Consider the following 12,000-nt stretch of genomic DNA (forward strand, 5'->3'; position numbering starts at 1 on the left):
TTTGAACTCTTGTTAATTCAGTATAAGGAGTATCTTTCTTCTGAAGGAGCCAAATTAGGAACACTTGAGAAATTTGCTTCTGCTTCTTTGGCTGGTGCCACTTCTCAGTCTTTTATCTACCGGTTAGAGGTAAGTGCTATTGAAAAAGATTTGTTATCCTTAATGAAAATTATGGCTAATTTTTTTTCAAGTGAGCCAGAATCCTCTTGTTATTAGTAGCTATTGAGTAGAGAAAATCTGTTGCTAGGGCAGTGTTACCAGAGCTGTGATATCTAAGCTGGCATTTCTGTTGATTTGATTTGTATCATGTTTTATTTTACTAAAATATAAATATCACTTATATTTACTTATATAAGTGATATAGTATTTGTCTTTCTGACTTTGCTTAGTGTGATAATATCTAGGTCCATCCATATTGTTGCAAATGGCATTATTTAATTCTTTTTGGTAGCTAAGTAACATTCTGTTGCATGTATGAATATATATATATATGTATATATACACACACATACACACACATACCACATGTTCTTTATCCATTCATCTGCCAATGGGACATTTTGTTGTTGTTATTTTCCTGCATTTTCCCTTCCATATGAACATTAGAATTGGCTTGCCAAGTTTCTTAAAAAAACCAAAGCAAACCAATTTGGGATTTTGACTCTTAGTTGTACTTAGTGAATTTGGGGAAGAAATGACAATTATAATATTGAATTTCTTTTTTGCCCAAGAATGAGGTATGTCTTCCTTTCCATTTAGATCTTTTCTTGTATTATTTGATAAAATTTATAATTTTCTTATATAGGTCTTATGCATTTGAGGCTTTTATATTACTAGATACATTGTGGTATTTGTTGCTATTAATGTATTTCATTAGATTTTGCTAATGCTTATTGCTGGTATATATGAAAACTCCTGAATTTTTAAGTTAAACTTACATCCAACCACTTTACATTACTCTTATTAAATAATCTGGAAACTCTTAAGAGTTTCTTTTAATTCTTGTTTTCCTGAAATTTTATCATGAAATGTGTAGATTCTGGCCCTTTTCTTTCATCGGTTAATTTCAGATCTTTTTAATTAGCTTTCTCTGGCTCTGGGAAATCTTCTACTATTAAATAATTTTGGATTTTGCTTTCCTTTTTATCCCTCTGTGTATATGTATGATGTCTTCTTTATCCATTGATTTATTGATGGACACTTTGGTCGCTTCCATATATTGGCTATTGTAAATAATGCTGCAATGAATATAGGGGTGTATATATCTTTTCAAATTAGGGTTTTTTCTCTCTTCAGAAAAACACCCAAAAGTGGTGTTGCTGGATTGTATGGTAGTTCTATCTTTAGGTTTCTTTGAAGAACTTCCGTACTGTTTTCCATAGTGGCTGCACCAATTTATATTCCCACCAACAGTGCTCAAGGGTTCGCTTTCTTCACATCCTTGCCAACACTTGTTATTTGATGTCTCTTGATGATAGCCATTCTGATAGGTGTGAGGTGATATCTCATTATAGTTTTGATTTTCATTTCTCTGATGATTTGTGATATTGAGCATCCTTTCATGTTTCTTGGTCATCTGTATGTCTTCTTTGGAAAAATGTCTACTTAGGTCTTCTGTCCATTTTTTGGTGGGGAGTTTGATGTTGAATTATATGAGTTCTTTGTATATTTTGGATATCAACCCCTTATCAGATGTATCATTTGCAAATATCTTCTCCCATTCAGTAGGCTGCCTTTTTGTTTTCTTGATAGCTTCCTTTGTTGTGAAAAAGCCCTTTGATTGAATGTAATTTCATCTGTTTATTTTTGCTTTTGTTTCCCTTCGCCTGAGGAGACATACAAAAAGTATTGCTAAGACTGATGTCAAGGGTACACTGCCTATATTTTCTTCTAGGAGTTTTATAGTTTCAAGTCTTAAATTTAAATCTTTAATCCATTTGGAGCTTATTTTTGTAAATGATGTGAGAAAGTAGTCTGGGTTGACTCTTTTGCATATAACTATCCAGTCTTCCCAGCACCATTTATTGAGAAGGCTGTCTTTTCTCCATTGTACCTCCAACATTTTGCCTCCTCTGGCATTATTTACAATTAGCCATATAAATATGGGTTCATTTCTTGGCTCTCTATTCTCTTCTGTTGATTTATGTGTCTGTTTTGGGTCCAGCATCATACTGTTTTGATTGCTGTAGCTTTGTAGTATAGTTTGAAACCAAGGGGTATGTTACCTCTAGCTTTCTTCTTCTTTCTCAAGATTGTTTTGGCTATTTGTGGTATTTTGTGTTCCCATGCAAATTTTAAAATTATTTGCTCTAGTTCTGTGAAAAATGCCATTGGTATTTTGATAGATCTTACACCAAATCTGTAGATTGCCTTGGGTAATATAGTCATATTAATTCTCCTAATCCATGAGCATAGTTATCTTCCCATCTGTTTGTGTTGTCTTCAGTTTCTTCCATCAGTGTCTTACAGTTTTCTGGTACAAGTCTTTTATCTTTTTGGTTAGATTTATTCCTAGGTATTTTATTCTTTTTGATGCAATTTTAAATGGGGTTGTTTTCTAATTTTCTCTTTCTATTAGTTTATTGTCTATGTGAAGAAATACCAACAATGATGTTTCCACATGTCAATTTTAAAAAATTTATTAATTTTTGAATGCACTGGGTCTTTGTTGCTGTGCATAGGCTTTCACTAGCTGCAGTGACTGGGGCTACTCAGTAGTTGCGGAGTGCAGGCTTCTCATTGCAGTGGCTTTTCTTGTTGCAGAGCATGGGATCTAGGGTATATGGGCTTCAGTAGTTATAGCATGCAGGCTTCAGTAGTTGTAGCTTGTGGGCTTTAGAGCATGGGCTCAGCAGTTGTGGCACATGGGCTTAGTTGCCCCATAGCATGTGGAATCTTCTCAAACCAGGGATTGAACCTTTGTCCCCTGCTTTGGCAGGTGGATTCTTAACCACTGGGCCACCAGGAAAGCCCTAGATGTTAATTTTGTGTTCTGTAACTTTACCGAATTCATTTATGAGTTTGAATAGTTTCTTTGGTGTCAGCTTTTTAGTATTTTCTATATAGTATCATCTCACCTGCAAACAATGACAGTTTTACTTCTTTCCAATTTAAATCCATTTTCTTATTCTTGTCTGACTACTGTAGCTAGGACTTCCAATACTATGTCTAATGAAAGTGGTTTAGTGAGCATCTTTTTCTTGTTCCTTATCTTAGCTTTTCACCATTGAGTATGATGTTGGCAGTAAGTTTGTCTTTATGGCCATTATTATATTGAGGTATATTCCCTCTATATTTTCCCTGGTGGTTCAGAGATTAAAGCATCTGCCTGCAATGCAGGAGACCCGGGATTGATTCCTGGGTTGGGAAGATCCCCTGGAGAAGGAAATGGCAACCCACTCCAGTGTTCTTGCCTGGAGAATCCCATGGACGGAGGAGCCTGGTAGGCTCCAGTCCACAGGGTCGCAGAGTTGGACACGACTGAGCGACTTCACTTTCACTTTCACTTTTCCCTCTATGCCCACTTTCTTGGGAGTTTTATCATAAGTGAATGTTGAATTTTATCAAAAGTTTTTTCTGCATCTTGAGATGATCACATGATTTTTATCCTTCAATGTTCATGTAATGTGTGACATTGATTGATTTGCAAATATTGAACTGTCCTCCTAGATGAAATATACTGTTGAATTCCTCTGAGGATTTAAATTATTTTTGTTTTAAAGTCTCCAATTTGTTTTGCTATTATTTATTTTTTCTAAATCTCAAGTTAATGAATGCAAGGAACACCCAGAGACCCTGGATTAATCAGGAAGGTGATTAATTTTAGAGCTATGAGTCAGAGCAGATGTACAAAATTTAAATATATTCAGAATATATTTTTCTGTCATGATGATACTTCTTTACTCCTTTATAAGAAAGAAATATCCAATTTTTAAAAACAATACAGATTTTCCATGTGGTTTTTGAATTTTAAGATTATTTTCTCTTCAAAGTATAAATTGACCTGTGTGTTTATCTGGCAGTATTTTTATATAATCTAGGATAAGCAGTATGTCCTTCAGATTGTGTAGCTTTATGTGTGCACAGTAAAGAAGCAACTGATATAGTAGGAGATAAGGAGATTCCTGCAAATACATTTCTACCATAGCATTTCTCAGTGAAAAATGAATAAATAGTATAACAATTAAGGCCCACATACTTGGTAAAGAAACATGGCTTATTCTTTCATGCTAAACTTCAGTGTCAGCAGAGTTTTCTGTGTTTTCCATTACTCCAAGGAAACCCTGGATACTCTACACAAATTTCCAATAAACATTTTGCCTCTCTCCATACAGGTGTGTGTGTGTGCATATGTGTGTGTTTGTGTAGAGACAGAGCAAGTTGGAAACGTGTGTCCCTTTACCTTTAAAAATTTCAGTGTGAATTTCCTTAGAACAAAGAACTTTCTTTTATATATTATCAAAATCAGGAAATTTATCAGCAGTACAATACTGTTATCTAATCCACAGTCCTTATTGAAATGTAATTAATTGTTAATTGTTCTAATAATTGTCTTTATAGTAATTTCTTTTTCCAGATCCAATTCAGATCATGTGTCAGGTCTCTTTAACATCCTTTCATCTGGATAAGTTCCTTAGTCTTTTATTTTCCATTTTTTGGGTATTTGTTTGTGTTGCTATTTGTGTGTATGCTCTTACATATTTATATATATATGGTTTAAAAAACCTATTGCCATTCACAAGTTGTGTGTATATGTATACATGTGTTGATGTTTGTGAAATCCTAATATCAGTTTGCTAGGACACTTATGTTGGAGATGGAGGTTATAGGAGCTTCATTTTTCTTTTAGGTTTCTTTTTTGAACATATTGGACATATAATATTATGTAAATTTAAGGTGTTCAACAGTTAATTTGATACATTTATATATTATAGCAATATTTAGCACTACAATCACACTTATAGTTATTCTTTCTTTTTAGTGGTTGGAATAAATAAGTTCTAGTCTCTCAGCAAGATGGTTGATTATAGTACAAGATTGTTGTCTGTATTCACTATACTGTGTGTTAGATCTCTAGAGCTTAATTATTACTTGTTGCAAGTTTCTACCCTTAAATTGCATCTATCTGACCTGCCCCACCTCTTATGCCCTGGTAACCACCATATTACTCTGTTTTTGCAAGTTTGGCTTTTTAGATTAAACATAAATGATACTGTGCTGTACTTGTCTTCCTCTGTCTGATTTATTTCACTTCAGTTCAGTCAGTTCAGTCACTCAGTCGTGTCCGACTCTTTGCAACCCCATGAATCACGGCATGCCAGGCCTCCCTGTCCATCACCAACTCCCAGAGTTTACTCAAACTCATGCCCATCGAGTTGGTGATGCCATCCAGCCATCTCATCCTCTGTCATTCCCTTCTCCTCCTGCCCCCAATCCCTCTCAGCATCAGGGTCTTTTCCAATGAGTCAACTCTTCGCATGAGGTGGCCTAAATATGGCAGGATGTTCTCCTTTTTCATGGCTGAATAACATTCTATTATAGTATATACATATATGTGTATATATAGCTGTTATATATGCATCTGTCGTATGTACATCTGTTGACAAGCATTAAGCTTATTTCCATATCTTGGCTATTGTGAATAGTGCTACAGAATAGTGCTAAACGTATAAACATAGTAGTGCATGCATCTCTTTGAAATCCTGTTTTCATTTCTTTTGCGTATTATAAGCAGAAGAGGAATTGTTGGGTCATAGGGTAGATCTACTTTTAATTTTTTGAGGAACCTCCAACTTGTTTTCCATAGCAGTTGGACCAATTATATTCTATTTTGGGTTCCTTATCTGACTTACAGTGCAATAGCTGTGGCTACACTAGTATGTAATTTAGACAGAAAGAAGAACAGCTGGATTCAGATACTTTATCTTCCTGCAAAGTTAAGTTCAGGAATCTGGTAAAAGCACTGTATTTGTATTTAAGCACTGTATTTGTAACATGTGTGTGTATGTGTGTGTGCTCAGTTGCTCAGTTGTGTCCAACTCTTTGTGAACCCATGAACTGTTACATAGTAGTATGCAAAAGTAAAATATTCCAAGAGTAAGTAGGAAATGATAGCAGGTATACTGTCATTGAAAATTTAGTTTGACCTAAGATTCTTTTCTCTTTTTAATTCTGTAACTCACACTTTATAGGATTGCCCTGGGTTGGGTAACTGATCAATGACCCTATAACATTCTTTTACATTCAGGTTTTAAAAACTAATTTGGCTGTAAGTAAAACTGGACAGTATGCTGGGCTATTGGACTATGCCAGGAAGATCTGGAAGCTTGAAAGGATTACAGGCTTTTACAAAGGCTACATTCCTAGTCTTCTGACTGTTATACCGTATGCGGGTCTGATACCACTCTCTATGAGGTGAGTTTGTTTCTATGATGGCCTTACATCAGATTTATTAGATCTGAAAATATATTACAATTGAAAAAAATTTAAATCAAAAATACATTTAAAACTGAGTGAATAGAAAACACATTTTCCTTTTTACAGTTTGTTTTTCTGGCTTCTCTTTCTCAGGATTGTTTCTATAAGTATTGTTTTCTATAAGCTTGTTTTCTATAAGTATTGACCTTGACCATTCCTTTCCTCTCCCTGCACACAACCCACTCCATCTTAGTGACTCCATTTGTTGCTGGGTTTCTATATAGCTGGTATATCAGTAACTTGCAACTGTTTTTTAAAACTTCTTTCCTGATCTTCAGACCACCAAGGAGATTGAATGATACTGTTTTGCTCCCCATTTTTTCCTAGTGTCAGAAGTTTGATTTGGCTCATGTTACTTCTGTTCTGGTAATCCTCGTGAATAATTTCTGGTTATAGTAATCATCTATTCCAGATCAATTATAGTCACTTGGTTCAGAAAAAGGAAGAGAAGAATGTAAGTTCTTTTTTGGGGAGGGAAATAGGAGTGCAAAATAACAATGACCTTTTTTTTCTGTTAGTACTGTCCAGTTTCACTTTGGTCATTCTCTGTAGCTGATCCTAACAGACCATCAAGCATGACATTCCCTGTACAACTCCCTTCTTTTTTAGTAATCCTGAGTACCTTCCACGCCACCAAACTTCTTAATTCTTATCGGTTAGGATAGCAGTTAGGATCATGGACTCAGACTGCTTGAGTACAAATTATGGCTTCACCATTTGCTTAACCTCTCTGTGCCTGAATCCTCTCACCTTAAAAATGAGGATATATTCATTCAATAAATAATTATTGAGTTGCATGTACCACGCTCTGTTCTAGAAGAGACCGAAAGTCCTATCTGTAGGGAGCGCAACACTCTTTCACTGCGAGACAGACAATAACCCTTTGCAGCATGGCATATGGTAGTAATAGGGTTGTGGGGAAAAATGAAGCAGGAGAGGAGAGTAGATAGTTTAGTGACTGGAAGGCCTTCCTGGAAAGACACCTTCTGAGTAAAGACCAGAGGATGTGAGGGGCTTGAGCCACACATACATGTACAAGGAGGACATTTAGGGTGGGCGCATACCTGTGCAGCTGGAGCAGAGTGAGCCTGAAGAGAAAAGTAGGAGATGAGGTCAGAGATCTGCTGGGTCGGGGCAGATTTCTCAAGGCCTTGCAGATTGTAGAAGGGACTTTAATTTTTGCTCTAGGTGAAATGGGTAACTGTTGGAGGGCTCTGGGCATAGGAATGCCACAGCTGACAAGACTTTTTATCATAAAACTTTATTGAGATATAATTCATATACCATTTTAAAGTGTACAGTTCAATATACTCACAGGTTGTACAACCATCCCTACTATTTAATTCAATAACATTTTTATCACTCCTAAAAGAAACCCTGTACTCATTAGCAATCACTCCCCACTTCTAACTCCTCCACTCCCTGGAAACAACTAATCTATTTTCTGTGTCTATAGATTTGTCCAGTTAGGATACTTCATATTAATGCAATTATACAGCATGTAATCTTTTATGACTGGCTTCTTTTCACTCAGAAATATGGTTTCAAGTTTTATCCATCTTATAGCATTTATCAGCATTTCATTCTTTTTTTCTGAATATTATTCCATTATATGGATATACTATCTCTTGTTTGCCTCATTCATCAGTTAATGGAGAATTGAGCCATTTCCACTTTTTTACTATTATGAGTAATGCTGCTGTGAAATTGAGTACAAGTTTTTGTGTAGACATATGTTTTCATTCTCTTGGATATGTATCTAGGAGTAGAATTGCTGTGTCATTAGATAACTCTATGTTTAACCTCTTGAAGAACTGCCAAACTGTTTTCCAAAGTGGCTACACCATTTAATTTCCACCAGCAGTGAATGAGGGTTCTGAGTTCTCCACATCCTTGCTGACACTTGTTATTATCTGTCTTCTTGATTTTGTTATCTTTGTGAATAGAAAGTGGTATTGTTGTCTACTATTAATTTTTTTTCTTGTTTAGTTGTGGTTCTTTGCATATAATAGCTATAAGTACCTTAGATATTTGATATGCAATTATTTTCTTCCATTCCATGTATTGTCTTTTATACAAAAGTTTTAAATTTTGATGAAGTCAAATTTATTTATTATTTCTTTTGTTACTATTGTATTATAAGAAACCACTGCCTAATCCAAGAACACAGAAGATTTATATCTTCCAAGGGTTTTACATTTTTAGCTCTTACTTTAGGTCTACTATGCATTTCGAATTAATTGTTGAATATGGTGTTAGGCAGGGGTTTAACTCCATTCTTCTGCATGTGGATATCCAGTTGTATCAATACCATTTGTTGAAAAGACTATTTTCTCCACTGAATGGTCTTGGCAATATTTTTGAAGTTAACCATACATGTTAAAGGTTTATTTCTGAACCCTCAAATTCTATTTCATTGATCAATATGTCTGTCCTTATACCAGAACCACAACTGTTTTAATTGGTGTGGTTCTGTAGTAAGTTTGAAATTAGAAAATGTGACTTCTCTAGGTTTTTCTTTTTCCTCTCAGAATTGTTTGGGCTATCATGAGTCCCTCACATTTCCATGTGAATTTTAGGATTGACTGAGTGACTAAGTACACACACTATGTTAGAAGAAGTCCATCTAGGATAATGGACAAAGCTTGAAAACTGGTCTTTGATATGTTGGGAGACTAAATGATCAAGGGAAATATGCACAGAAGACCCAAATAGACATTTCTCTAAAGAAGACATACAGATGGCCAACAGGCACATGAAACAATGCTCAATATCACTAACTATTAGAGAAAGGTAAGTCAAACTACAATGAGGTATCACCTCACACCAGTCAGAATGGCCATCATTAAAAAATCTACAAATAATAAATCCTAGAAAGGATGTAGAGAAAAAGGAATCCCCCTACACTGTTGGTGGGAATTAAGTTGGTGCAGCCACTTTCTGGAGAACAGTATGGAGGTTCCTTAGAAAACTACAAATAGAATGATCCTGCATGTCTACTCCTGGGCATATATCTGGAGAAAATTATAATTCAAAAACATACATGCACACCTGTGTTCATGGCTTCCCTCGTAGCTCAGTCAGTAAAGCATCTGCCTGCAATGCGGGAAACCCAGGTTTGATTCCTGGGTGGGGAAGATCCTCTGGAGAAGGAAATGGCAGCCCACTCCAGTATTCTTGCCTGGAGAATCCCATGGACAGAGGTGCCTAGCAGGCACATGAGGTCACAAGAGTCAGACACGACTTAGCGACTAAACCACCAACACCTATGTCCATAGCAGCACTATTTACAATAGCCAAAACGTGGAACCAATCTGAACAACTATCAACAGGTGAATGGATAAAGAAGATGTAGTACATATATACAGTGGAATACTACTCAACCATAAAAAGGATGGTTTGCAGTCATTTGCAGCAACGTGCATGCAACTAGAGAAAATCAGACTAAGTGAAGTAAGCTAGAAAGAGAAAGACAAATACCATATGACGTCGCTTTCATGTGGAATCTAAGATGTGGCACAAATGAACCTATCTATGAAACAGAAACAGTCACAGATATAGAGAACAGACTTGTGATTGCTGAGGGGGAGTGATGGTAGGTGAGGGTGGGACTGGGAGTTTGGGGTTAGTAGATGCCTATTATATATAGGATGTATAAACAACAAGGTACTACTGTACAGTACAGGAAACTATATTAAATATCCTGGGATAAATTATAATGGAAAAGAATATAAAAAAGAATGTGTATATGTGTATAACTAAGTCACTTTGCTGTACAGCAGAAATTAACACAACATCATAAATTAACTATTGTCGTTCAGTTGCTCAGTCGTGTCTGATCCTTTGAGACCCCATGGACTGCAGCATGCCAGGTTTCCCTGTCCTTCACCATCTCCTGGAGCTTGTTCAAACTCATGTCCATTGAGTTGGTGATGCTATCTGACCATCTCATCCTCTGTCCCCTTCTCCTCCTGCCTTCAGTGAGTTGGCTCTTTGAATCAGGTGGCCAAAGTATTGGAGCTTCAGCTTCACCATCAGTCCTTCCAATGAGTATTCAGGACTGATTTCCTTTAGGATTGGCTGCTTTGATCTCCTTGCTGTCCAAGGGACTCTCAAGAGTCTTCAACACCACAGTTCAAAAGCATCAGTTCTTCGGTGCTCAGCCTTCTTTATGGTCCAACTCTCACATCCATACATGACTCCTGGAAAAACCATAACTTTTACTATACAGACCTTTGTTGGCAAAGTAATGTCTCTGCTTTTTAACATGCTGTCTAAGTTTGTCACAGCTTTTTTTCCCAAGGAACAAGTGTCTTTTAATTTCATGGCTGCAGTCACCATCTGCAGTGATTTTGGAGTCCAAGAAAATGGAGTCTGTCACTGTTTCCATTGTTTCCCCTTCTATTTGCCATGAAGTGATGGGACTGGATGCCATGATCTTCGTTTTTTGATTGTTGAGTTTTAAGCCAGCTTTTTTCACTCTCCTCTTTCACCTTTATCAAGAGACTCTTTAGTTCTTCTTTGCTTTCTGCCATAAGGGTGATGTCATCTGCATATCTGAAGTTACTGATATTTCTCCCAGCCATCTTGATTCCAGCTTGTGCTTCGTCCAGCCCAGCATTTCACATGATGTATTCTGCATAGAAGTCCAATAAGCAGGGTGACAATATACAACCTTGATATATTCCTTTCCCAATTTGGAACCAGTATGTTTGTTCCATGTCTGGTTCTAACTGTTGCTTCTTGACTTGCATACGGGTTTCTCAGGAGGCAGGAACTTTCCTGATGGCCCAGGCAGTAAAGTGTCTGCCTGCAGTGCGGGAGACCTGGGTTCGATCCCTGGGTTGGGAAGATCCTCTGGAGAAGGAAATAGCAACCTACTCCAGTACTCTTGCCTGGAAAATCCCATGGACAGAGGAGCCTGGTAGGCTACAGACCAAGGGGTCACAAAGAGTCAGACACGACTGAGCGACTTGACTTCTCAGGAGGCAGGTAAGGTGGTCTAGTATTCCCATTTCTTTAAGATTTTTCCACAGTTTGTTGTGATCCACACAGTCAAAGGCTTTAGTGTTGTCAATGAAGCAGAAGTGGAAGTTTTTCTGGAATTCTCTTGCTTTTTCTATGATCTGGTGGATGTTGACAATATGATCTATGGTTCCTCTGCCTTTTCTAAATCCAGCTTGAACATCTGGAAGTTCACGGTTCATATACTTTTGAAGCCTAGCTTGGAGGATTTTGAGCATTACTTTGCTAGCATGTGAAATGAGTACTAGCAGGTGAAATTAACTATACTTTGATAAAAAATAAATTAAAAAATCCTAAGTAAATATGATAATTAATCAAATTGGGGAATCATTAAATGAGGAAAGGCCTTAAAAGTAGTACACTAGTTTTTTAGGGTTGTCATAACAAAATATCACAGACTAGGTGGTTTATGTAAGAGAAGTTATTTTCTCACAGTTTTGGAGACCAGAAGCCCAAGATCAAGGTTACCCTGAGAACTCTCTCCTTGGCTTGCAGATG

The 12,000-nt window shown here is 36.6% G+C and overlaps 1 protein-coding gene across 1 annotated transcript in view; it reads left to right on the forward strand.

Annotated features, from left to right (window-relative positions):
- LOC122428712 (calcium-binding mitochondrial carrier protein SCaMC-1-like) overlaps positions 1 to 12,000 on the forward strand; it is a 73,973-nt gene that overhangs the window by 24,926 nt on the left and 37,047 nt on the right. The window lies entirely within an intron of this gene.

The sequence above is a fragment of the Cervus canadensis genome, chromosome 2 (genome assembly GCF_019320065.1).
Source record: "Cervus canadensis isolate Bull #8, Minnesota chromosome 2, ASM1932006v1, whole genome shotgun sequence".
Lineage (NCBI taxonomy): Eukaryota > Metazoa > Chordata > Mammalia > Artiodactyla > Cervidae > Cervus > Cervus canadensis.